Source organism: Chlorocebus sabaeus, chromosome 18 (genome assembly GCF_047675955.1).
Source record: "Chlorocebus sabaeus isolate Y175 chromosome 18, mChlSab1.0.hap1, whole genome shotgun sequence".
NCBI classification, from domain to species: Eukaryota; Metazoa; Chordata; class Mammalia; order Primates; family Cercopithecidae; genus Chlorocebus; species Chlorocebus sabaeus.
This window is the reverse complement of record NC_132921.1, coordinates 60,434,534-60,461,410: the sequence shown is the minus strand read 5'-3', so window position 1 is coordinate 60,461,410 and position 26,877 is coordinate 60,434,534. Positions and strand designations below refer to the sequence as shown.

Here is a 26,877-nt window from a genome sequence, read left to right as displayed (position 1 = left end):
TGGCCTCCTCTTCATGCCCACATTACTCCTTACTCTAAATGAAGTTAATGGGAATTAATACATATGTATTAGGAAAAGGAGACATCCTTGGGGACCTGAGCTCGAGCTCATCAGTACAGTGCTCTTCTCTAGGTAGACAACAGGGTACTTGGGGAAACACTGAGTAATGGTTGAAAGATAAATTACATATACGCTAGTCAATATCTTGCCAATTAAGCTTACTGTATTCCTGAATAGAACATTTCTGAGAAAAACACTGGCATCTAAGCAGCTCAAACAGTTGCATTTTATTGTCCTATTTCATGGGACAATTTCTTTCCATGTTGACTTTCATACACATAGACAGTGGAAACAGTTTTTTTTTAACTTACAAATAAAACACTCCAAAATTGTATCTGTAGAACAGGCGGTCGTTGAGACGAAAAATCAACCATCCCACAAGACAGTGCTTGATAAAAAAAAATCTCTAAAATGTGTGACGTGCTTGCTGAAACATTTCTATCCCACTCATTAGAGTATTTGAGCAGACTTTCCTGCATGCTGTCTCTCTCCTTCCTATCAATGCTATCTCTGGTCCATGCTATTAATTATTTACAAAATGCCCATATTGTGAAATGTATAGTATGCATTATGAACGTTAGACAGTGCTTCTCTGTGACTTGTATCACGGTATTCTATCAACCCACTGCATAAACAACCTCTCTCATCTGTAGACTGCATGATTGTCCTGATGAATTGATCTTGTTCAGATCCTATGTACATATTACAGCAGTGTTTTATCACTACATAGATATACACACACACTCAATAGTCACTGGTGTTAAAATAAATATTGTGACTTTGCGGAGAGAATGGCCTCGCTGAGTAACTGGCAGCATCAGATGGTCTTTATCAGTCATGCAGATAGGAGCGTGCCGGCTTGTAGCTTGGTTGTCTTGCTGTTTGGGGTGATTCTCCTTTTCATCTATCCCAGGGAAGGGTTCTGTTCTTCATCATAGCAAGCCCATGGGATGGTCTAATTCTATGTGTACAGGAGAAATCTAAAAGCACCCTGTTGAATCAGTCAGTCCAGTTTCAATTGAGTAGCATTTATTGACCACTTAGCAGTGTATTCTGAGCACTATGGGGAATATAAAAGAAGAATAATCCTTTAAAGAATATAAGCATGAATGGCTTAAGATCAAAATCATTCTTTTTTAGCAGCTTAGTGGGTTATAATTCACATATCATACAATTCACACATTTAAAGTGTACAATTCAGTGGTGTTTAGTATATTCAGAGTTGTACAACCATTATCAAAATCAAGTTTAGAATATTTCATTACCCATAAGAAAAATCTTGTACCAATTAGCAATCATTCTCCATCTTCCCCTCCTCAAACTTCCCAAACCCAGGCAACCATGAATCTACTTTCTGTCTTATGGATTTGCATAATCTGGACATTGCCTATAAATGAGATTATACAATATGTGGTCACTTGTGACTGGCTTCTTTCACTGGACATAATGTTTTGTTCATTGATGATGCAGCATGTATCGGTATTTCATTCCATGTTATTGCTGAATAACATTTCATTGCATGGATATACAACAAATTTTCCATTCATCAGTTGATGGCCATTTTGGTTGTGTGCTATTATGGCTATTATGAATAAAGTACATAAAAGTTAAGTTTTTGTGTACATGTATGTTTTCATTTTTCTTGCATGTGTATTTAGGAGTAGAATTGCTGGGTTACATGGTAATTATATGTTTAACATTTTGAAGAACTGCCAGACTGTTTTCCAAAGTGGCTACACTATTTTCATTATCATTAGCCATATACAAGGGCTCTAATTTCTCTACATTCTTGACAACATTTGCTATTATTTATATTTTTATTTAATTATAGCCATTTCTGTGGATATGAAGTGTTATTTCATTGTGGTTTTGATTTGCATTTCTCTTATGACTAAGAATGTTGAGTATCTTTTCACATATTTAATGGCCATTTGTATATCACCTTTGCAGAGATGTCTACTCAGACTCATTGCCTATTTTTCAACTGGGTTATTTTTTCTTTTTATTATTGAGTTGTAGGTGTTCTTTACATATTCTTAATACAAGCCCTTTATCAGATATATGATTTGCAAATATTTTCTCCCATTGTGTGGGTTATCTTTTCACTTTCTTGATGGTCTTCTTTGAAACAAAGTTTTAAAGTTTTATGAAACCTAATTTGCCTTTTTTGGCCACTTGTGGTTTTAGTGTCTTAAATAAGGTTTTGCCTAACCTCAAGTCATGAAGGTTCACTACTATATTAAAGTCGTCTATTCTTTGTTGATCTTCTTTCCAGTTTTTCTATCTATTACTGAAAGTGGAGTATATAAGTCTCCAATTATTACTTGTGAATTATCTATTTTTCCTTCTGCCCATTCTGTCAATATTTGCTTTGTATATCTGGGGGCTCTGTTGTTAGCGGCACGTATGTTTAAAATTATCACATCTTCCTGATGAATTGATGAATTGACCCTTTTATTGTTGTAAAATGTTCTTATTTGTCCCTAGTAACAATTTTTGTTTTAAAGCCTGTCTTGTCCAATATCAGCATAACCACTCTAGCTTCTTATGGTTATTCATTATGATATATTATGATATATCTTTTTTCATCATTTTACTTTGCATCCTAAATATGTACAAGACTTCCACAAAACAATCAGAAAATGACAACCAACCAATATGCATTGGTTAAGAGCAATTCTACTCCTAAGTATATACCCAACAGAGAGATGTGCATGTCTTTAAAGAAACAACATGTACCAGAATGTTCATAAAAACAGCATTTGTAATAGCCTCAAGCTGAAAACAACCCAAATGCCCATCAGTAGCAGAATTAAGAAGTAATTTTTTGTATATTCACACAATAGAATATTATATTTCGAAGAGAATAAGTTATATACAGTCACACACAATAATATGACTGAATCTCACGAACATAATATTGAGTTAAAGAAAACCACAGAAAAATACATATGTATGAGTCCCTTTAGATAAAATATAAAAACAGATAAAATTAGCCTATGCTGTTGAAAATAAGAGTAGTGGTTACTCTTTTGGGGGATATGTAGCAAAAGAGGGAGTGTTGGAGATACTTGTTACTCAGCTGTGTTTACTTTGTGAAAATTAGTTGATATATATACTTTTCTATACATATATGACTTCAACTAAAAAATTGTAAAGAGGGCTATAATTTAAGTAAAATATGGAATTCCTTACATTTTCTTTAAAAAGCTAGCATATAGTGAAAGCTGACAAAGATGGCACAAAACATTTTTGGCCAAGCCTGCTTATGACTATGGATACAAAACATTTTTAAAAAAACACTAGCAAATCTAATCTAGCATTATGTTAAAGGATTAATGCTCTAGAAAACCATGAATGACTCGATACTAGAAAATCTAGAAATGTCATTGATTCCATCAATAGGCCAAAAGAGACAAACTTTATGTTCACCTTAATAAATGTTAAAAGACATTTAACAAAATTCAACATCCATTTCTGATAAAAGTTAAACAAATTACATATAGAATAGTACCTCAAAATGATTTTAAAAATTATCTCAATCCAGTAGCTTACATCATATTTAAAAGCAAAACAATAGTGTTTTCCAAATTTGTTTTGTCAAGGTACATAACTTAAATTATAATGTACTGAAGAGCTACCAGTAGGAACTCATGACATATATAATACTATGTTAAGATAGGACTTTCCTGTTGACTCAGAGTTTCAGCTAAGTCCCCCAAATCTGAGAACAAATACAATAGTTGTTTAATATCTCCACATCCTGCACCTCTTGGGTGGCACTAGACTGTCTATGCAGGACAGGCTAAGAAATTGTGAAACCCTCTGCCAGAATTGGCCCATCACTCCCCTCTAGGATATAAAAGAGAAGACAAAGAATTCATTGTAATTGAAGAGGTCCGTGTTGCAGTTTTTTCTTTTCTTTTCTTTTCTTTTCTTTTCTTTTCTTTTTAAAGAATGGCTAATAGGCCATGTATTTCACCCATGGAAGAAAAAGAGAGAGTCTTCGAGTCAAGAAGTAGGGTTTTAAGAGTACCATTTGAAAAGCTTGACATGGGTCCCCTGGTTAGAGAGAGACAGGACTGGTATCTGATTGATCCCTGAAAAGTTTAAAGGCAAGAGGCTATGACTGGCCAGGAGCTCCAAGATAACAAAGCCAAGCGACGAAGTTGGTTAGAAAAGCTTGACTTCCTCAATTGGGCAAGGGAAAGAATGTGTAAATTTCCTATGGGCCAAATATTGGGTCCAAAGAATGAAGCTGGATTCTATCATTTTGAGAGGAACTATGACCAATGTGACTCCTAACGGAGAGACAAACTCTTGGAATTCATGGTGCTAGTCATTAGCAGCCAGTCAGAGGAGCATTGCATATGTGAAGGTAGCTGTACGTGAGAGATCCTAGGAATAGTCAAGGAGAATTACAGAGGAGAGAACCCTAAGGACCTCATCGGAACACTCCAAAAAAGAGCGCATGTTCATAAGGAGTCTACTATATGCAGAGGGCAGAGGGCATCTATTCTGGGTTACAGCTGCACCAGCCAGGTAAGACCTTTCTGTCCTTTAGCTGTCCTCTCTCTTCCTACTTTCCCCCAAACTCCTAGCCTGTGCCCAGCCTTGGAGATGTCTAAAACAATAGCTTACAAATAGGTAAGTTGGTGGAGCCAGATGTGGGAAAAGGAGTTGGCCAAAGTGCCTATTTCCACTACAGGTTTCCAAACCACTGGGGAAGGAGACATGTGTATTAGGCCATTCTTGTATTGCTATAAAGAAGTACCCGAGGCTGGGGTAATTTATACAGAAAAGAGGTTTAATTGGTTCATAGTTCTGTAAGCTGTACAGGAAGCACTGTGACAGAACTTGCTCAGCTTCTGGGGAGGCCTCAGGGAGCTTTTACTCATGGTGGAAGCCAAAGGGAGAGCCAGTGCTTCACAAAGCAGAGCAGGAGCAAGACAGTGAGTAGGGGTGGGGCACACACAGGTAAATGATCAGATCTCATGTGAACTCAGAGCAAGAGTTCACTCATCATCAAGGGGATGGCCCAAGCTATTCATGAGGAATCCACTCCCATGATCCAAACACTTCTCACCAGGCCCTACCTCCAACACTGGGGATCACATTTCAACATCAGATTTGGGCAGGGACAAATAGATACCCAAACTATATCAACATGTTTTTGATTAGACAACAAATTGAAGCTATGCAATTATTATACAGCGCTGAACTTCTATTATGTAAAAAATGACCTGATAAACTATAGACATGCTTGTGATTAAGCTAACAATGGAAAAAAACAAGTCAAAAGAGCAGATTTGAAGGGCTTGTTGTAGGAAAGAATAAGGTGGCATTCTAATTAATTCGAGAAATTCAACACATATACATGAACATATTTATGCACATACAAGGCCACAGCCTCATTTGTGTCTTGCCACATCTACTCATGCCACCTCTGATGATTTTTCACCCACTAGCAATGTGAAATATTTGAAAAGCAAATCTTATCAAGTGATCCCTGCCTAAAATCCCCCAATGGCTCCTTATCATTCCTAGATTAAAGACCCACACCCAGACCCTATAAGGTTAGTCTATCCTTACCAAGTTCAACCAGTAGCACACTCCTTCTCATTCTATGTGCTCTCATTTTTTTTCCCCAGAAACTTGTACTGCTTTCCTACCTCACCTTTGCACATAACCCTTCCCTCTGCCTGGAATATAGTTTTCTCTCTTCTTTGAAGCCTGATCCGTCAGAGGTCAATTGTCCTTTCATCAGAAAAATCTGTGTTGACCTTCCCAGGTCAAATTTCCTCCTTGTATAATCTTATAGTACTATTTACTTCTCCTTTACAGCTTATATCACAGTTGTGTTTTACATTATGTGATATTTGTTAGTACATGCATCCTCTACTCAACTGTAAAAGCTATAAGAGCAGTTACCAAATCTATTTTTGTTGCCCATAGAATCACCAATACCTGCTACCAATAGGGGGCCTGCTACCAAGTAGGTTATTAAATATTTGAAAAGTGAATGTGTGGCAGCCAAAATATATAATGCATCTATGAATAAACTTAAAGAAATGTGTCCATATGAGAAAAACTACAAGAATTTACTGAGGAAAATAAAAGAAATGCTTAGGTATGAATTCAGCAAAAATATTTATTATCTATATGAGAAAAAACTTTGATGAAAGAAATCAAAGAACTAAATAAATAGATATCTCATATTCATGGATAAGAAAATTCACTTTATCAAGATGTTGATTCTTCCCAACTAGATCTACAGAATTAACACAATCCCAGTAAAACTCCCAGCAAGTATTTTTTTGTGGCTATCAAAAAACTAATTCTAAAGTTTATATGGAGAGGAAAAAGACCCAGAATAGACAACACAATACTGAAGGAGAACAAAATTGGAGGACTAACACTACCAAACATTAAGACTTACTGTAAAGTTATAGTAATCAGCACAGTGTGGTGTTGGTGAAAGAAGAGACAAATAAATTAATGGAACAGAATAGAGAGCCCAGAAATAGACACACACAAATGTATTCAACTGATCTTTGACAAAGGGACAAAGGCAATATAATGAGAAAAGATAGTTTTTCCAACAAATGGTGCTGGAACAACTGGAAATCCTCTTTAGAGAAAAAAGAATAGAGGAGAGGAGGGGGAAAATTTTTAAAAATTAAAAATTTTAAAAAAGAATCTAGACACAGACCTTATAAACTTCATGAAAATTAACTCAAAATAAATCACAGATCTAACTGTAAAATACAAAACTATAAAACTCTGAGAAGATAACACAGGAGAAAATCTAAATATTGAGTTTGAAGATGACTTTTTAGATACAACACTAAAGCCATGATTCATGAAAAAAAAAATAACTGATAAGCTAGGTTTTACTCAAATTAAAAACTTCAGCTCTGCAAAAGACACTGTCAAGAGAATGAGAAGGCAAACCACAGATTGGGGGAAAATATTTGTAAAAGACATATCTGATAAAGAACTGTTATCCAAAATATACAAAGAACTCTTAAAACTCAACAATAAGAAAACACACAACCTGATTTTAAAATGGGCAAAAGATCTGAACAAACATTACAGCAAAGACGATATATAGATAGTAAATAAACATATGAAAAGATGCCCCACATCATATGCTGTTAGGGAATTGTGAACTAAGACAAAAATTATATACTTCTACATACCTATTGGAATGGCAAGAATCCAAAGTCCTGACATCAAATGATGGTGAGGATGTGGAGCAACAGGAACCCTCATTTATTGCTGGTGGGAATGTAAAATAGTAGAGCCACTTTGGAAGACAGTTTGGCAGTTCCTTACAAAACTAAATATACTCTTACCGTAAAATTCAGCAATTATGCTCTTTGGTATTTATTCAATGAGTGGAAAACTTATGTCTACTCAAAAATCTGCACACAGATATTTATAGCAGCTTTCTTCATAATTGCCAGAAATTAGAAGCAACCAATATATTCTTAAATAGTGAACAGATGAACAAACTGTGGTACATCCATACAATGGAACATTATTCAGTGCTAAAAGGAAATGAGCTATCAAGCCATGATAACACATGAAGGAAGCTTACACGTGTATTTCTCAGTGAAAGAAGCCAGTCTGAAAAGGTTACATACTGGATGATTGTACATATTGGAAAAGATAAAACCATAGAGCCAACAAAAAGATGAGTGGTTACAAGGGATTGGATGGGGTAGGAAGGGGAAAAAGGAGAGGAATGAGTAAATGGAGCACCAGGGATTTTTAGGGTAGTGAAATTACTCTGTGTGATATTACAATGGTGGATGTATGCCATCATGTATTTGTCAAAATTTAAAAATCTGTGAATACAACCAGTGAACCCTAAGGTAAACGATGGGCTTCAGGTAGTGATGTGTCAATGCACGTTCCTCCATGGTAACACATGTATCACTCTGGTGAGAGATGTTGATAGAGCGAGGGGGGAAGGCAGACGCAGGGGGAAAGGTGCACATGTGTGTATATAGGAGCTGTGTACTTTCAGCTAAATTTTCCAGAACTTTAAACTGCTCTAAAATAATAATGTCTATTTTTTTAAAATCTATGTTTGAAGACAATTTTAAAGTAAGAAGATCAGTGTACAAGTCTTGATATCAGTTTCCTCTTAGTGGTACCATTTCCTTTTAGGAGTAACTAATCTTCTTTAAGTGTTTTTACCATCTATCTGTAAAATGGAATCAAATGAAACAGTGTGAATAAAAGTATTCTGTAAATATAAAAATTAATATAATCACAATAATAACAGAATCACTTCTACTCTACTGTCCTTTTGGTATATTCTTACCTAGATGGATACATGAATACATACTAAGCTGAAATCAGATGGTCTTACAAGGTTGTTTGTTTTGTTTTGACATTTTATTAAAAACTGGTTTTGGTGAATATTTCAGTACTTTTTTTTTTTTTTTTGAGACAGAGTCTCACTGTTGTCACCCAGACTGGAGTGCAATAGTGTGATCTCGGCTCACTGCAACCTTCGCCTCCCAGGTTCAAGTGATTCTCCTGCCCCAGCCTCCTGAGTAGCTGGGATAACAGGTGCCCACCACCATGTCCAGCTAAGTTTTTGTATTTTTGTAGAGACGGGGTTTCACCATGTTGGTCAGGCTGGTCTCGAACTCCCGACCTCAGGTAATCCACCCACCTCGGCCTCCCAAAATGCTGGGATTACAGGCGTGAGCCACTGCACCCAGCCAGTACTTTCTTATTTTACCAGAATTGTAATCAGAATATATTAATGTGCATTTGTATGTGACATACTTCAAGATGATTCTCTATTTTACTAATTAAAAGATTATTTAAGTTTTTACTAATTAAAAGATTATTTAAGTGCCTTACTGGTATAATTATAGTAATTGTCCTGACAAATCTGTTTCCTTGTGACTCAATCATATATAGAACTGTGTAATTATCTAAAATCATAAAATTGTTTCAGATTTTTATATTAAAAATAATTTATATGCTCGTCTTAATTGGCATCAGACCAACCTGTGTTTAAATTTTGGCTCTGAAAATACTGGCTGTGTGATCTTTAGCAAGAAGTAATTTTAACTCTGAGGCTCAGTTAATTCATCTAAAAAATAGATATCTATATATTAGATAAATAAATGTGTATATTTATATTATGTACTTAATATCCATAAAAGTAGACTGATATCTCATGAAATTGGAGGAGGAACTTGCAGAAGTAATTTTAAAGTTAATCTGGAAGAAAACATATGCAACAACGCTAAACATTAAAAACAATGTGAAGTACAATAGTAAAATATTATTTCAGAGAACCACTTTATATTTTCAGTAATCAATAAGAAAACCAGCAACTTCTAAAACTTTTTTGAAGGTGAGAAGAATGAGGAGAAGAGAGATAATGAGAAGGAAGAAAATAAATGAGAATAGGTATGGAAAATCTCTCTTTCAGACTGGCATCATAGGATTGTGTTGGACATTTCTGGGTGGATGTACCATCATGATAGATAGATAACCTAGGTTTGGAGATGCAGTCAGTTCTCAAGCCAGCTTTCTGTGAGTGGCCATTGATAGCCCCGTGTGGCTGTGGCCCAGTTAATTTCCTTTCCAATAGCAATTTTTTGCTGCTTTTCTCCAAGATGCTTTATAATAAGTTAATGAACCCACTAGGTATTCATGTTACCACAAAGTGAATCTCATTTCGCTCTTCTATAAGGATTATTACAAAATTCCTCAAAATTGGGATGTGCATCATTCCTTACTAGCAGTTGTTTATATTCACAGATTCTGTCTTACCTTGAAAATTAAATTCAACCTTGAAAGGAGGTATTATTTCTTTTCAATAAGGATCCATGTTACATGGGCATCAACTTGTTTATAGCGACGGCTTAAAGATAAATTGATCTTATATTTAGAAATTATTCTGACTTTAACAGTTTAGTAAGAATGTGTTAGTGACATTAAAGTACTCATCTTGCCCTCCATTCCTAAGATTTATAAGGAAAACCCAACAGGGCCCTGACTCTGCAGACCCAGCATGGCAACATTGAATGATTGCTGAAAGAGCAATTTCAAAAGCGCAGTCTTGCGGAAATATTCTTACTTTCATAACATTTACATAATCACCTTGAAGATTAAAAACAAATCTTGCTCCTCTGTGGCTTTTCATTACTTGACAAGAATGTTGGGGCACCCATTGGTTTCCCAAAGTATGGGGGTGCTTCTTTCCCAGGGCAGTTCTCAAGCCCTCAGATGCAGTTTGATAAATTGGTGGAACATTTTTGCAACTTTTGTAATCTGGTATTGATTTACTACTCTCTTCATCTCAAACCCTTCCAAATTGTTATTTTATTGGGGAGGGAAATAGGAATACCACAAAGTGACACATACCCTTAAGAAGCCTTGGCAGCCAGCCCTTTCCAACCAGGAAGTGCAGTGGCCCCCACCTGTCTCTCTCAGAGGGACAACATGTACCAGGGTTTCCTTGCAGAGATACATTTCATTCAAAGCCATGATTGTTCTTTTTTTTCATGTTTATTTTTTAAAACTCTGATGCTCAGAGCTTTCCCAGTGACATATGTCTGAGAGCCTGTGGAGTTTTCTGCCATCCACTCTGTGATAGTGAATGACAAGGGACACCTAACATAGTGTATGGTGACTGTGTGGCTGGGTCACCCATGGCAACAGGGTGAGGAGGAACATTGAGACTGGGCTGTAATGAGCAGTAAAGCCCCAGAGGATGATGAAGTGGTGAGTGATTTTCAAAGCAAATGAATTTATGACAATTCCCATCATGGTTACTATAAACAAAATGAATGGCGGCCTTCAAATACTAGCTGGGAGGAGAACCAAGGATGGTGATTCTGCAAGAAATTCTTCTGAGGCTCCCACTGGAGACACTCACAACCTCTCCTGCAGGTGCTGGGATGTTGCTAACAATTGTGGGGGACAGCATCTCGGGCAGCAAAGGAACTGCACCAAAAGCAGGCTTTCATGGTGCTGGGAGCACTGAGAAAAGGAAGGAAAAGGTGTTTTTCTGTTTGGCAAATCCAAATGGGCTCTGAGAGTAGAAGACTCCAGAAGAAAAATTTGTCTTAAGATGAGGGCAATGGAGGAGCTGTGGAAAGGTCTTTGAACTTCGGATCAAGGGACCTCACTCACAATTTCCACTGCCTCTAACTGGCTGTGTGCATTTTGGCAAGTCTTGTCCCTGTTGAGCCTCAGTGACAGCTTGAGGAAGTTGATAATGTCAAGGTCTTCAGGAATGGTAATACCATGACGTCACTGGGACTGACTGGAAGCTCTTACTGCAAGGGTGTGGCATTGGTGGAACTACCAAAGAGGTTCTGATTGCTTGTAGAGTTGACAAAGTTATTGTTATCTCCAGCTGTAGAATTAAAATGTTATTCCTGCTACTATCAAGTCAGTGGCCCAATGGCCTTCTTGCAGTATCTTAATATATGTCAAACCCTTTCTCTACCTCAGGGCCTTTATCCATGCTGGTCTCTGTACTTGGAATGCCATTTTCCAAAGTCTGAACCTGGTTAACTGATCCTTGAGATTTATACTTAAATGTCATTTTCTCAGATTAGATTTGGCACCCTACTAGAGAGTCCCAGGGCACCCAGCACTCTGCTTTAAAGCACTTATCACAATTATAATGCCATCCCTATTTGTGTAATTATATAATTTTCTCTTTTCCACTAGATTGAACTCCATGAGGATAGTAGCCATTCTCTGTCTGTTTCAACATAATTTACTTCAATGGCCAATACCTGGGACAAGTCTCTATTAAGCATGCAATAAACATTCATTACAGACTGAAACAAGGGGAACAATAATCACTTTTCTTGAGTACCTGCATATTTCAGGCCAAGTGAAGTCTTAGATTTATCCGCTTTCTTCCCAAAAAAAACAGGCACTGCAGTAAGATGTTAGGATTAATGCATCGTTTGATGTTTTAGTTTGCATAGCACTTCCACTCCATCAGTGTGCTCTACAACAAAAGCTCCTCATAATGTTTTCCAGAGGGTCAAACATTTTCAAACATAGAGGATTAAGTCTGATGGATTGTAAGCTACTCCCAAAAGTTAGTTAGAACTTTGTGGAATTTCTTTATTAACAGTGTTGAAATCACTCTCAGTCAACTTCAAAGTGCATTTCCTCCTTCTGAACAGCCAGCAACAGATTACTCATTAGATTTGGAATAAACTAATGAGATATGACATGGAAGTAAAGTATAAAAAATAAAGCAGCATGGCTAATTGAAAATGTTTATTTTATGAATTTTTAGATGTCAGTGGCTTAAAATAATTGCCGACATGCAAGGTTGGCATTGGTAGTTTCTTCCCTACTGTAAAAAGTTGTGTAAAAAGCACAACAAATATACTCTTTTGATTAACAAAGCAGCAAAGCTCACAAATACCGGAGGCTTAAGGTGACTAATTGTCCTGATTTGCTGGGGACTAAGGGGTTTTCTGAGAAGAGGGACTTTCAGTGTTAAAACTGTGAGAGGGCCGGGCACGGTGGCTCAAGCCTGTAATCCCAGCACTTTGGGAGGCCGAGACGGGCAGATCATGAGGTCAGGAGATCGAGACCATCCTGGCTAACACGGTGAAACCCCATCTCTACTAAAAAATACAAAAACTAGCCGGGCGAGGTGGTGGGCGCCTGTAGTCCCAGCTACTCGGGAGGCTGAGGCAGGAGAATGGCGTGAACCTGGGAGGCGGAGCTTGCAGTGAGCTGAGATCTGGCCACTGCACTCCAGCCTGGGCGACAGAGCGAGACTCCGTCTCAAAAAAAAAAAAAAAAAAAAAAAAAAAAAACTGTGAGAGACCCCAGCAAACCCAGATGGCTGGCTACCACAGAACACAGAACTGTTTGGAAAACCCCACCCTTGGGGTCTAATCCCAGCCCTGCCTGTAGGTTAGGCCTGCCCTGGGCAACTTTATGGGATCCTCTTCCCTGATCTGTACAATGAGGCCAATCAAGGAATGGTCAGGTCTGATATGAATGACATTCAATATTCTATGAAATGAAGAATATGGCCATGCAACAGCAGGGATGGTGGGGAAACTAGCAGAGATGACAATCTTAACACTAGCATTTGTGCAAATCAAAACCACCATGAGATGCCACCTCACACCCATCAGAATGGCTATTACTAAAAACTCAAAAAGCAACAGATGCTGGTGAGGCTGAGGAGAAAAGAGAATACTTATACGCTGTTGGTGGGAATGTACATTAGTTCAGCCCCTGTGGAAAGCAGTTTGGAGATTTTTCAAAGAACTTAAAACAGAACTACCATTTGACCCAGCAATCTCATTACTGGGTATATATCCAAAAGAAAATAAAATGTTCTACCAAAAAGACACATGCACTCAAATGTTCATTACGGCATTATTCACAATAGCAAAGATATGAAATAAGCCTAGGTGCCTGTCAATGGTGGATTGGATAAAGAAAATGTGGTGCAATCAAAAAGCTTATCCATCACAATTAAGTCGGCTTCATCTCTGGAATGCAAGGTTGGTTCAACATATGTAAATCAATAAATGTGAATCATAGCATAAACAGAACTAAAGGCAAAATCACATAATTATCTCAATAGGTACAGAAAAGGATTTTAATAAAATTCAACATCCCTTCATTTTAAAAACTTTCAGTAAACAAAATGTTGAAGGAACATATCTCAAAATAATAGCCATCTATGAGAAACTCACAGCCAACATCATACTGAATGGGCAAAAGCTGGAAGCATTTCCCCTTGAAAACAGGCACAAGATAAGGATGCCCTCTTTCACCACTCCTATTCAATGTAGTACTGGAAGAGGAAGTCAAGCTATCCTTGTTTGCAGATGACATGATCCTATATCTAGAAAACCGCATTGTCTCAGCCCCAAAGTTTCTGAAGCTGATTAAACAACTTTAACAAAGCCTCAGAATACAAAATCAATGTGCAAAAATCACTAGCATTCCTATACATCAACAAAAATCAAGCCAAGAGCCAAATCAAGAGTGAACTATCATTCACAGTTGCCACAAAAAGATTAAAATACCTAGGAATATGGCTAACTAGGGAGGTGAAAGATCTCTGCATAAAGAACTATAAACCTCTGCTCAAAGAAATCAGAGATGACACAAACATAGGAAGAGTCAATATCAGCAAAATGGCCATACTAAAAAAGTAATTTATATATGCAATACTATTTCCATTAAACTACCATTGACATTCTTCACAGAACAAGTAAAGACTATTTTAAAAGTCATGTGGAACCAAAAAAGAGTCTGAATAGCCAAGGCAATCCTAAGCAAAAAGAACAAAGCCGGAGGCATCACACTCCTGACTTCAAACTATCCTACAGTACTATAGTAACCAAAACAGCATACCTGTACAAGAATAGACACATAGACCAATAGAACAGAATAGAGAACCCAGAAATAAGACTGCACACCTAAAATGATCTGATCTTCAACAAACCTGACAAAAACAAGCAATGGGGAAAGGATTCCCTGTTCAATAAATGAGGCTGGGATATCTGGCTAGCCTCATGTAGAAGACTGAAACTGGACTCCTTCCTCACACCATATACAAAAATTAAGTCAAGATGGATTAAAGACATAAATGTAAAACTCAAAACTATAAAAACCCTGTAAGACAACTTAGGCAATACCATTCAGGACATAGGCATGGGCAAAGATTTCATGATGAAGACGCCAGAAGCAATTGTAACAAAAGCTAAAATTGGCAAACGGTATCTAATTAAACTAAAGAGCTTCTGCACAGCAAAAGAAACCATCAACAGAGTAAATACACAACCTACAGAATGGGAGAAAATGTTTGCAAACTATGCTTTCAACAAAGGTCTAATATCCAGCATCTTTAAGGTACTTAAATTTATAAGACAAAAACAGCCCCATTAAAAAGTGAGCAAAGGACATGAACAGGAACTTCTCAAAAGAAGACATACATGTGGCCAACAAACATATGGAAAAAAGCTTAACATCACTAACCATTAGAGAAATGCAAATCAAAACCACAACGAGATATCATCTCACACCAGTCAGAATAGCTACTATTAAAAAGTCAAAAAGTAGCAGCCAGGTGTGGTGGCTCATGCCTGTAATCCCAGCACTTCGGGAAGCTGAGGCAGGTGGATCATGAGGTCAGGAGATCGAGACCATCCTGGCTAACACGGTGAAATACAAAAATACTAAAAATACAAAAAATTAGCTGGGCATGCTGGCGGGTGCCTGTAGTTCCAGCTACTCAGGAGGCTGAGGCAGGAGAATGGCATGAACCTGAGAGGTGGAGCTTGCAGTGAGTCGAGATTGCGCCACTGCACTCCAGCCTAGGCAAGAGAGCAAGACTCCGACTCAAAAAAAAAAAAAAAAAGAAAAAGTCAAAAAATAACAGATGCTGGCAAGGTTGTGGAGAAAAAGGAACACTATACACTATTGGTGGGAGTATAAATTAGTTCAGCCATTGTGGAAGACAATGTGGCGATTCCTCAAAGACCTAAAGACAGAAATACAATTTGACCCAGCAATCCCATTAAGGGGTATATACCCAAAGGAATACAAATCATTCTACTATAAAGACACACACACATGCATGTTCACTGTAGCACCATTCACAATAGCAAAGACAGGGAATCAACCTAAGTGTCCATCAGAGATAGACTGGATAAAGAAAACATGGTACATATACACCATGGAATACTATGCAACCATAAAAAAAACACAAGATCATGTCTTTTGCAGGGACATGGATGGAACTAGAGGCCACTGTCCCTAGCAAACTAACACAAGAACAGAAAACCAAATGCTGCATGTTCTCATTTACAAGTGGGAGCTAAATGATGAGAACATGTGGACAGATAGAAGGAACAACACACGCTAGGGCCTTTCAGAGCAGGGAGGGTGGGAGGAGGGAGAGGAGCAGGAAAAATAACTAATGAGTACTAGGCTTAATACCTGGGTGGTGAAATAGTCTGTGCAACAGACTCCTATGACACAAGATTATCTATGTAATAAACCTGCACTTGTACCCCTGAACTTAAAATAAAAGTGAAAAAAATGTGGTGCATATACACCATGGAATACTACAAAGCCATAAAAAAAAGAACAAAATCATGTCCTTCGTAGCAACATGGATGCAGCAGGAGGCCATTATCCTAAGCAAATTAACACAGAAACAGAGAACCAAACACCATATGTTCTCACTTATAAGTGGGAGTTAGACATTGGGTACTCATAGACCTAAAGATGGGAATAATAGACACTGGGGACTATTGGGGGGCTGAAGGGATGGGGGCAAGGGTTGAAAAACTCTTGGGTACCATGCTCACTCTCCAGGTGACAGGATCATTTATACCTCAAACCTCAGCATCACGCAGTATTCCCGTAACAAACCTGCACATGTACCCTCTGTATCTAAAATAAAAGTTGAAATTATAACAAAGCAAAACAAAACAAAACAAAAAACCCACTAGCATTTGTAAGCCTTACTGGAGTTAGGCCTTCACACTGTAGCACCCAAGGATGGGGGCCTTTGTGTCGGGAGGGGAGACCATGAGCAGTCAGGGGTTCGCTCAGCGAATTCACTTCCTCTGCAGAACGACTCCGTGGGAGTATTCCCATGGCTCCCATTTTCTGGGCGAGGACAGGAAGAAAACACAGGGTAAGTGAAAGTTTGCTTGAAGGTCACCCAGAAGGGGAGCTGATAGTCAGACCAGGTCAGCTCTCCTCTTGGCCAAAGGCTCCTGACCGCTGAGATGAAAACAGCGGGGGCCTCCTCCAGGGAGGGTTTGGAGAGCAGAAGCTAAATCAGCCACAGGTTCCTTTTGTGTTGATTGAGTCACAAAACCGCCAGGAGCTGCCAAGTGGCACGAGATCCTGCACTAGGTTTGGAATAAGAAGGCCCTCAGCTCCAGCCCCAGCCCCACTCCCAGCCCCAGCCCCAGCCCCAGCCCCAGCCCACTAAGGGTGTGCATCACAGCGCTGCCCTCTGCAAAAAGGTGAAATGCAAGAGTCAATTTAACACGGCTCTTCCACACAGAGCTGGAACATTTTCAACCCAGAGTGTGACCTCCCCGCAGCCCTGGCCCAGGCCCTCTCACAAGGAGGAGGCCAGGAGCACGTGAAATTTAACAAGCTGTGAAGCCAGCCTGGCACAGAACCCCCGGCGTGGAAGGCTCCCCTGTGAAAATGCAGGAGGAAAGGCGCAAAGGTTAGTCCCACTGGCAGGGAGAAGATAAGGTTGGGGGTGGAGAAGGAGAAAGGTGGAGTCAGCCAAAGGCAACAACAGGCCTTTCACAAATGCCTCAGAGCAACAGTGGGGAGGAGGAAGAAATAAGCTCATTAATAAACGAGAAGGGAAGGAAATGACTGCTTCAAGAATGTCTGGGGCACTAAATGATTTTAAAAATAAAACTAGAGAGGCCCTGCGTAAATGGCAGGGGATCCACGTCCACCTGACAGCCCTTGGAGCTAATGCTAAGGGAAGACAGCTTGCACCAAGGGGCGTGGGGCCTGAGATAAAGGAAGCGGTCACCTGGAGGGATGGGCCATCTCTCAAGCCAGTTCTTTCCCTCCCCTCCCCTCCTTTCTTTTCTTTTCTCTTCCTTTCTTTTCTTTTCTTTTCTTTTTTCTTTTCTTTTCTCTTTCTACAGTCTCACTCTGTCTCCCAGGCTGGAGTGCAGTGGTGCGATCATAGCGCACTGCAGCCTCGAACTCCTGGGCTTAAGCAATCCTCCCACCTCAGTCGCCCCAGTAGCTGATACTACAGGCATGTGCACCAGAGTCAGCAATTTTTTATTTTTTATTTTTTGTAGAAACTGGGCCTCTTTGGTGCCCAGGCTGGCCGCAAACAGTTGGGCTCAAGCGATCCTCTCACCTCAGCCTCTCAAAGCACTGGAATTACAGGAGTGAGCCACTGTGCCTGGCCAAGCTTGTTACTTTCTTAGGGAGAGGACATCATAGTGGCAAGAGCACATGTCTTGCATTGGCCTCCACCAGATTTGAACTCGTCCCACCTCTGTGCCCTCAGGCAGTCTCCCTAGCCTCTCTACATGGAAGTGTCCTCATCTGTGACATGCAGCAAACAACAGCGCCTTCCTATGCAGGCTCTTTTTGGGATTACACCAGACTGTAGGTGTGCTCAATAACGGCAGCTATTTGCATTTACAGGCTCACGATCTCTTCTCTATAAACTCCCAGATCCAAAACAATTGAAAACCGAAAGGGCTTTGGTAACCCATTTGACAACAGAGACTGGTCGGATCTAGACTCATTTGACAGTTAAAGCTGAACTGAATTGCTACTAGACTATTTATATTGTATACTTATAGTTAAATATTTAGCTGCAGGAATATACATATGTTTGATTAGGGGATGCTACTCCAGACCCCATTAGGGGATGGTACGTAATATGCAGTGTTTGCACATTTCTTCTCTGAAATCTGGACAATTCTAAATCATGCTGGTTTAAAGAGTTTCAGAAAAAAGGTAACAGACCCATACTCTGGTGAATCTCAGGCCCGCATCCCTCATCAGGAGCAGCATGGGGCTCGCGTGGAATCCTGACCTTAACACCCAAGTAGAGCATCAGCCTCAGGACAAGGCTCCCCCTATTCTGTAGAGCCTTGGCCCCATCAGCCCTGCTCAGAAAAATGGCAAGGGGGAGTCCGATGTATTAGCTGTTAATGCTGGTATGCAATAATCTTGATCTCCAAGTTGCAAAAACCCAGTTGGAAGAGACAGAAATGCAAAGTGATCGGAATGACTACCATACCAAGTACAGAAAATATACGAGTTTCACGAGAAGTTTCAGGAGTCAGACTGACACTAAAGTTGATGGAATTTTAAGAAAAAGGATGCTATTTTTATTTAGCATTAAGTTATTATTTTTTCTATTGTAGCTTAATTTTGGTCCTATCTGAAGATAAAGCTGGACTTGAAGCCGGGATTTAGGGCATAATGGTATAGTAGTAGCAAGCCCCTGTGTCAGTAGCTTTCACAGAACAAGGAGAAAGTAAGATCAAGGTGCAACTGGAAATCTGGGTGTACAGGTACCAGAAAAGAAGATGCTGTAACTGGGGAGTCAGGATTTAGGGGGTGAGGTGGGCAGGGAGGGCAAGTGGGGAGGTGAGAATGTTTAGCCATGAAATTTGGAAGAGGTGAACTTGGTAAAGAGGAAAGAGGTGTGTGTAGGGATAGGCAGGACCATGCCTGTTGGGGTAAGTGGGTGGCTGTGCTGCACACGTACCTTACTGGTCTACATTCTCCCCTCACCAAATCTCTCTCCCCCTCGCCAGGAACCTACTAGAATATCCACACCTGCATCTGCCATGGTGAAGATGGAAATGCACTCTCCCCATATCTTGGGCCCAGCACAGGGCACAGGTAACTATTACCCAAGCTCACTTTCAACACATGGCTGTGCCCTCTTTCTGGGTTGCCGAGGTCACCTGCAGGAGGCTAGGAGGGTGACCCTAGCGTCCCTGTGTTGGATGTGAATCCCAACCCTGTATGACCCTGGTCAGGTTACTTCATATCCCTGAGTTCAGTTTTCCCTTTCCTGAGATGGAATGATAGCCACTGCAGCTGACTCCTGGGGTTCTGTAAGGGTCAAATGAGATGGTTCCTGTAAAGCTCATGTAGGACCCAGCACGTGGTGATTTCCCCATCCGTGCACCCAGTGCCCACTGCTTGGTGGCAGCTCCAGGGCTCCCAGCCATGCCAAGCAACCCATCTTGTGCAGATATCCACAATCCCAGGTAAGACGATTGAACCTTAAATAAATAACAGCATTTGCTTTTTGGGTCTCCCTGACCAGCAGCTGTTAATTTGGAGACTCCTTATTTTCTTGATCATATTAATTTAAGCCCTCAGTCCCCAAATCTCTCAGCTAAGCAGCTTTGCCACTTCCTACTTTTCTACTCACAGCAAACTCATGCCTGGCTCCTTTTTCCAGCCTTCAGTGGTAGTGGTATCAGTGAGAGTCCCAGCTGTGCGGTTTTGCTTTGACAGGATTCACAGAGTGGAACCGGGACTGCAGTTACAGGCAACAAGGCGGCACCATGCCTAAGATGCCTTCTCTTTTGGGATTCTTTCAACACTTCCAAGTTTTATTGGCATAAATTATTTTAAGAACCTTTTTGAAACTTCAGATAAGAAGTTCTAAAAGAGAGGCGATTCGAACGATACCCTTTAGGATTCGAAAAATGCTCACTTTGCATTTTCCCTCCTTCTTAGTTATGTCTTGCTTCTTATTTATGCTGAGAGACGTTTCTTTGACTCTCAGAGCACTCGCCTATATTTCATGCTTCCAGCACAGCTGCTTCATCCAAAATGAGGAAGGGCTGCAATGGAGGAGAACTCAGAGGAGGGCTGGAGACAGGACCACTGTACCACCTGCATCTTGGAAGCTGCCTTCCGAAGACCGGCCCAGACACAGCAGAGGGATTACTTAGCATGGCCTTTATCACTTCCGGGGCATGTGGAGCGCTGAATCCTAATCCTAAAATGAGTCCTGAAATTGTTTCCGTAAAATTCATCATTGAGGACTTAAAAAATAGGAGATAAGAAGTAGGAGATGTGAAAGAATAAATCCATGGAACACACATGACAGATTTAGCAAAAATTTAAAACTTCTTCACTTTGACACTTACCTGAGTGCCACCCAGACAAAATTCAGCACGTTGTGCCAGGCATAGTGACAAGCACGGTATGACATCATTCTATCGTGAATCCCACAAGGTGCCTGTTACAGCTGTGGTGACTTGCCTCGGACAGAAGGGAAAGCGGAGGCTCAGAGCAGTTAGGGAGGCAGGTCCAAGTTGGAGCCAGGATGCAAATACAGGGCCGTCTGTCCCCACAGCCTGCACCCCGCTGTGTGCCTTCCTCAGTCAGCACAATTTTATGGGACGGAGTGTTTTAGTCATGATACAACAGCAACAGTGAATTCCGCAATGTAACTAGATTTTCTTTCTTTTTTTTAAATTAAACTATCTCATATTTGCTCCTGTTTGATCCCTTTTGCAGTTTTTATTCTTTTATTTTCTTATTCACTCACTCATTCATTTGGTGCTGTCTCTCTCTTTCACACACACACACACGAATAGCTACTAAAGTCACTGTCCTTGAAGAATTTAAAGTGGAATCGGTTTAGTTTGCTCCAAGGTGTAGATTCATGCATTTTACCAGAAGATAAGAGCCAAAAAAAGAAAAAAAGGGGGGGAGACAGAAAGGCAGGTTAGAGACAAAAGGAAGAGATGACATCTTACAAGTATAAAGCCTATTCAATAAAATGTGATTTCATGATTGTCATCTGACAACATCCCTGGCTTTTTTTTCTGGTTAGTAAGGAAACAAATGACCAATGACCATATCCCTGTTGTTTGTAAGCTGCACTGTGAGTTCCTGCGAAGAACAGTGTAAAAACGTCTTTGTTTACAGAGTAGAGACAAATTTACTTTCCATTTCTGATAACAACAGAGTCAGTCTTCCCTGCTGCCAAAGATTTTTTGAAACAGCGCGAATACTGCTCCTTCACATTTCTGAGAGAGGGCAGAACTGGGTCATCGTGTTGCTTGACAGAGGGCCATGATAACTGTCTAGAGATATTTAAAGGGTGTAAATGAAGACTTGATTGCTTTAAGATAACTTGGTACTAACTTCGTTTATTAAAGATGCAAGAGATTCGGGTGAGGTATGTCAGAGCCCCAATCCTTCAGAAACATTTTACGGGGCTGGGGGTATGACCCACCCAGTGAGTGGCACTTGAGCCCTGAGTGGAGAGGGCCTTTGGGGACTGTATCAGGGAGGAGGACATCAAGCCATGGCCTCACCAAAGACCTCGCAAGGGAGGACAGTCACAACACAATGGCATTCCAGAGCAGTGGAAGGTATTCATTAGCACTCCAGTGAGGAGAGAGAAAAAACAGAAGGAAGAACAGAGAGGAACAGAGTCGAGCTCAGGGAAATGGAGATTACCCAGCTTGTTGACAGTCAGATACCTCATTCCGTTTCGTTCTTGACTCTGCCTGTCCACCTTTCTCGTGTGTCTCTGTTCTTTGCATCTTCCATGGAAACACGGGATGAGGACAGGGTGAAAGCTCTCAGAGCAGTTAAATTGTATTCCTTTTTGGCAACTCTAGTGAAATCCTGTTTGATGAATTTGGAACTATTGATTGTGATAAAGTTATTAAGGTTAAAGTTTCTTGGAGCATTTATGGATATCACTTATCCTGATAGCAGCTCCCCAGTTAATGTGGATAATTGAATTTGGGAGACAAATGCGCTATTTTGAGGGTCAGGAGATGCTGTCGCAGAAGAAAATGAAAACACGTGGAAAGGAATCATGTCAAGCTTAACATCCGAGTTGAAGGCCAACTCTACGGAACTTAGATTTTTTAATAACCTGTAAATGGTCTCAGAGGAATGGTGAATTGATGAAGTCTTCTGACTGGAGTAAGTCACATAATTAAGAGGTTATTTGTAACAGACCCAGTGAACTATAGGGTATTATTCAAAGCAAAAACCAAACCAAACCAAACCCTCTGGATCAGATGGCACGAAGATGTAGACAGCGTCTCTTATGCCTTATGTAGGAAGTGCCTAATGATTGCTTTGCAAATCCTGACTAGTATAATTCCTAAACAAGAGGCAAATGTCTTAGTGTCATCCAAGTGCTATAAATGAAGTTAAATGGGAACATACGGTTAACATTTCTATAGGACTGTACGTTTGCCAAAAGATTAATAATCACTTGTTCCTTAATATTCATAACATCCCTCTAAAGCAGAATTTCCCACACTGGGACTGGGAGGCCTCAGGGATGGTGGAGGAATTTCAAGAGGATCATGGGGATTGGAGCTGTAGTATTTCAAACAGCTCTCCGGTGGTGATGGAAAATTGTGGGCTGGAGGAGGGAGGTACGGAGCTCCCGGCACCCTGTGCTCACTGGGCAAGTCCCCCTCTGAGGCCTGCGGCCCCTTGTCGGGACCAGACCTGCTTCGTTTCAGGAATCCTAGAATTCTTTTTCCACTCTCTCCTGTCCTCATGTCAGTGCCAGCTCCCACCCTAGGCTCTGGAGGCTTCGGGGCCTGTATTTGAATGCCAGATTTGGTCCTTGCTTGCTGGATAACTCTGGCAGGTTTCTTACCCTCTCTGAGCCTTGAGTACAACACTGAAAAATGTTGGATGATCACTTACCTGGTGCAGCTGTGAATAAGATATCACCTTGAGCACATTATCAGCGTCCAGTGATTAGTGGTAGTAGGTATTCGTTCCCTTTGTCTTTCCAGGTACTTCTTGGATGTTTCAGAAAACAACTACAAGAAACTTTTCGTTTTGAGGACTGTCCTGTGAATCTCTGATGAAAGCAAATAGGAGATACATACTCATGGAACAATACAAATAAATAGATGACATCACAAATATTTCAATATTTCAGTACTCAGTAGACTACACTGATATCATCAAGCTTAATCAACCCTGCACAGTTTATTGCTCCTGACTGCCTTGCAGACATAGGTCACGGAAAACTGTGTGTCACCTGTGCTCCTGATTTTACCCCCAAAGACTCCAGCTTTAGCAGAGGCTGGTGACTTTTGTTTTCCAGGACAGTCTATTGTCCTGGATGATATGATCAAAGTATGATAATATTTTTTTTTTTTTTGAAGGACAATAGAGACCCTTTGTCCCAAAAAGAAAAGCTGCCCCTTCAGGTGTGCCGGTGGCCACTGCATCAGGACCTCGCCCTTCACACACATTATTCCATTCTGAAAATGTCTGAACACTTTCTTATTTTCCATGTCCCAGTCTTAAACTGGATTGAAGGAGGAGGTTAAGGCTACAGTATTCGATGAGAGTGGCAATGAGGGTGACGTGAAGTTCAACTGTGGCTTCTTACTATAGAGTATCCCTGTTCTAAAGGGAAGTCTTGTGTGATCACAGTTCCAGAAAACTGAGGAATTCAATGACTCGGATACTCAGTAACAATTAAAAAGTTCATTATTTAGTGTTTCAGCAGAGCGGGGAGGGGAGAGATTTCCTGGTGTACAGCCCTGCTTGTGGCTGCCAGTACCTGCAGGAGGAGAAGCAAATCTCGAAGTTGTCCCTCATCCATACAACATTATATTTAAAGAGAATTCCTGCTAGCTTAGAATATAACCCTGGCTACCACCCACTTCCGTGTCCAAATGTCTTGCAGAAAGCTAATTTAGAAAGCCCGGACCTGACTTAGAGATGGGTAGTATTCAAAAAGGAACACACACAGTACCTATAGATGAAAAGATAATGAATGAAACAAGAAAAGCAAATACATTATGTTTTAAAAAGCTTCACTAGAAAAATATTGCCACAAAACAGATGACATTTATGATCCAACATACTGTCATGAATTTAAAAATAAAAGAAAAAACTTAGTGAAACAATCACCTTTAAAAAACAGGAGCTCAAAAAAACAAATATACAATAGTTCAGGAAATATTTAGCAAGACAATGGGAGGTGAAACCCAAGTTGGCCGAACTTAGCAAAAATGACAGCCTAGAAACCAAGACCACAATGGAAGCAGCAGAACGGAGACCCAGATTCTACTGGAAACTGACCATATCCAAGTCCACAAAGAAAATGATACTAAACTTCAAAAATTAGACTGAGTCCAGAAAAGCTTCTCCAATCACAAAGCAATTTATTTAAAAACTAATAATAAAATGAGGAAGAAAGAGAAAAATTCTACCACTCGGAAATGCTAAAATATTCTTTCATGTGCAACTCTTCCACTAGGGATATATTTTTTAAAATAAAAATAATTAAGGGATATATTTTTATAAATGAAAATAATTAAGCTAGTACGTATCAGAACCGATGGGACAGAGTTAAAGCAGAATTCTGGAAAAAACTTAAAGGTTTAATATTTATATTAATATCACTGAAAGAAAACACCTAGGTATATATTTTTTTAAAGTAAACATTTTGGTAAAAAGGAACGTGAGATGTGGGCAAAACAAAAGAGATAAAAATAATTTTTAAAAGTGTAAGAGTAAAAATTTAACACAAAATATAAATTATATAAAATGTAACTTTAAAATGTTATTGAGGAGGAAAAAATGAAAGAAATGGAAAGGCATGCCATATTCTTAAGTAGGAAGACTTAAAGCAAAAAATTTAATTCTCCCAAAGATAACTATAAATGGAATTTGAAACAATAAAAATATAGGATTTTTAAAAGCTAGATAAGCTGTTACTAAAACTTATAAGAAAAATCAACAGACATTATTCGATGTCTAGTAATAACGGACTTAGTTATTTAGATTATTTCTTCCAGTTAAAACAATGAATATTTGGATAAAATGTTAAACAAACTTGATTTTAAAAGCACTGCAAAGCTGACAAGATAATCAGGACTTCCCAAGTGATTAGATTTTGCCCTGATTGGATTTTGCCCATGGTTGATCAGGTTAAATTGAGTTGCTATGGTTTTCATGAACTCTCAGAGTAAAGAAGACAGAAGTCAAAGGCCAGGACTCACCCAAGGTAGGAAGGAGTGTCTCATAGGAGACTTTTCTCCCACGTTAAGCTGTGAGTCCCAAGGGGTTCACCCTCAGGGTAAAGACAAACCAAAGGTGAACCTGCTCTCCTTCCCTCTACCCCAGGGGACCATGGGAGAGTTACCTTGACACTAAGTAAAGCAGAGAAAAGAAAAAGAAAACCTGTCCCTGATAGGATGTCATCACTGAATCATTGGCCGGCAGCATTTGCCCATATGCTGCTCAAATACGTGTCTTTGGGATGAGCCAATTAACTTTGAGCTATGAATTTAAAGTGATACGCAACCATAGTGCCCCAAGCACCTGGCAGAAGCAAACTCTAATCATCTCTGGAGGCAGATATTTTCATCCTAGGCTTCGAGGATTTTGTATAAATGGTTTCTCAAGGGCAGTAGGCAGTACAGTTGAAGATCACCAAACACTAGAAAACAAAGCACCAATAGTTAATGTCAGCAAAATAGACAGCAGAGGAGAGTTAGACAACTGTAGCTGTTTTGAATGACACTGAATACAAAGAGCTATGCTAATTTTATTTAAGTAAATGAAATTTAATATAATGAATGAAATTTAAATAAATGAAAATTTATTTAAATAAATGAAAGATAAGCTTTAAAGTACATGTAAGAAATAGAAAACAATAAAAATTGACATGGTGGGTTTGAAAAAGATCAACTAGCACTTCTAAAATTAAAAATAGAGTAACAGAAATTGAAAAGTCAGTGAATGGGTATGGTGGCAGATTAGACACTGTGGAAGAGAGAATTAGAGAACTGAAGATAATGTGAATAAATTATACAGAATTATAGTGCAGAGGGGCAAAGAAATGAAAAATATAGGAGAGTGGTAAAGAGACATAGAGGACAGAGAGAGAATCTCTTTTTTCCAAGAAAGTCTTTCTTCTCTTTCAAAAGAGTAATTGTTATTTCAGAAGATGAGAAAAAAGTGAGGTGGTAGGTTATTGAAAGAACAATAATAACTATTAAAGATAAGTGTAAAGAAATTTGCATCAAGACACATCACAAAGTAACTGCAGAATACATAAACAAAGAGAAAATCTAAAAAGCAGCTAGCTAGAGTTGGGGTGCAGTGGAGTATGATGATTAATGAATAAGTACCCTACCAGGTGTCAAATGCATTGTAAAGTGGTATCAATGAACACCTCATGGTATTGATATATGGGTAAGTAGATAGAAATATATATGGTAAACTAGTATATAACAAAAGTTGGTAGCTTAAATCAATAGA

At 39.5% G+C, this 26,877-nt stretch overlaps 1 long non-coding RNA gene across 3 annotated transcripts; it reads right to left on the bottom strand.

Moving 5' to 3' along the window:
- Nucleotides 1-262: 262 nt before the first annotated feature.
- LOC103222652 (uncharacterized) lies at nucleotides 263-26,877 on the bottom strand. Of its 3 annotated transcripts, none has more exons than XR_012089318.1 (4): nucleotides 25,936-26,877; nucleotides 20,021-23,452; nucleotides 16,585-16,728; nucleotides 263-1,120 (listed from the first exon to the last, which is right to left on the bottom strand). It is a non-coding gene; the product is annotated as an uncharacterized lncRNA (long non-coding RNA). The 3 variants fall into 3 exon arrangements; XR_012089319.1 differs by lacking the exon at nucleotides 25,936-26,877 and having other exon boundaries at nucleotides 20,021-20,608; nucleotides 20,748-23,673; XR_493495.3 differs by lacking the exon at nucleotides 25,936-26,877 and having other exon boundaries at nucleotides 20,021-23,672.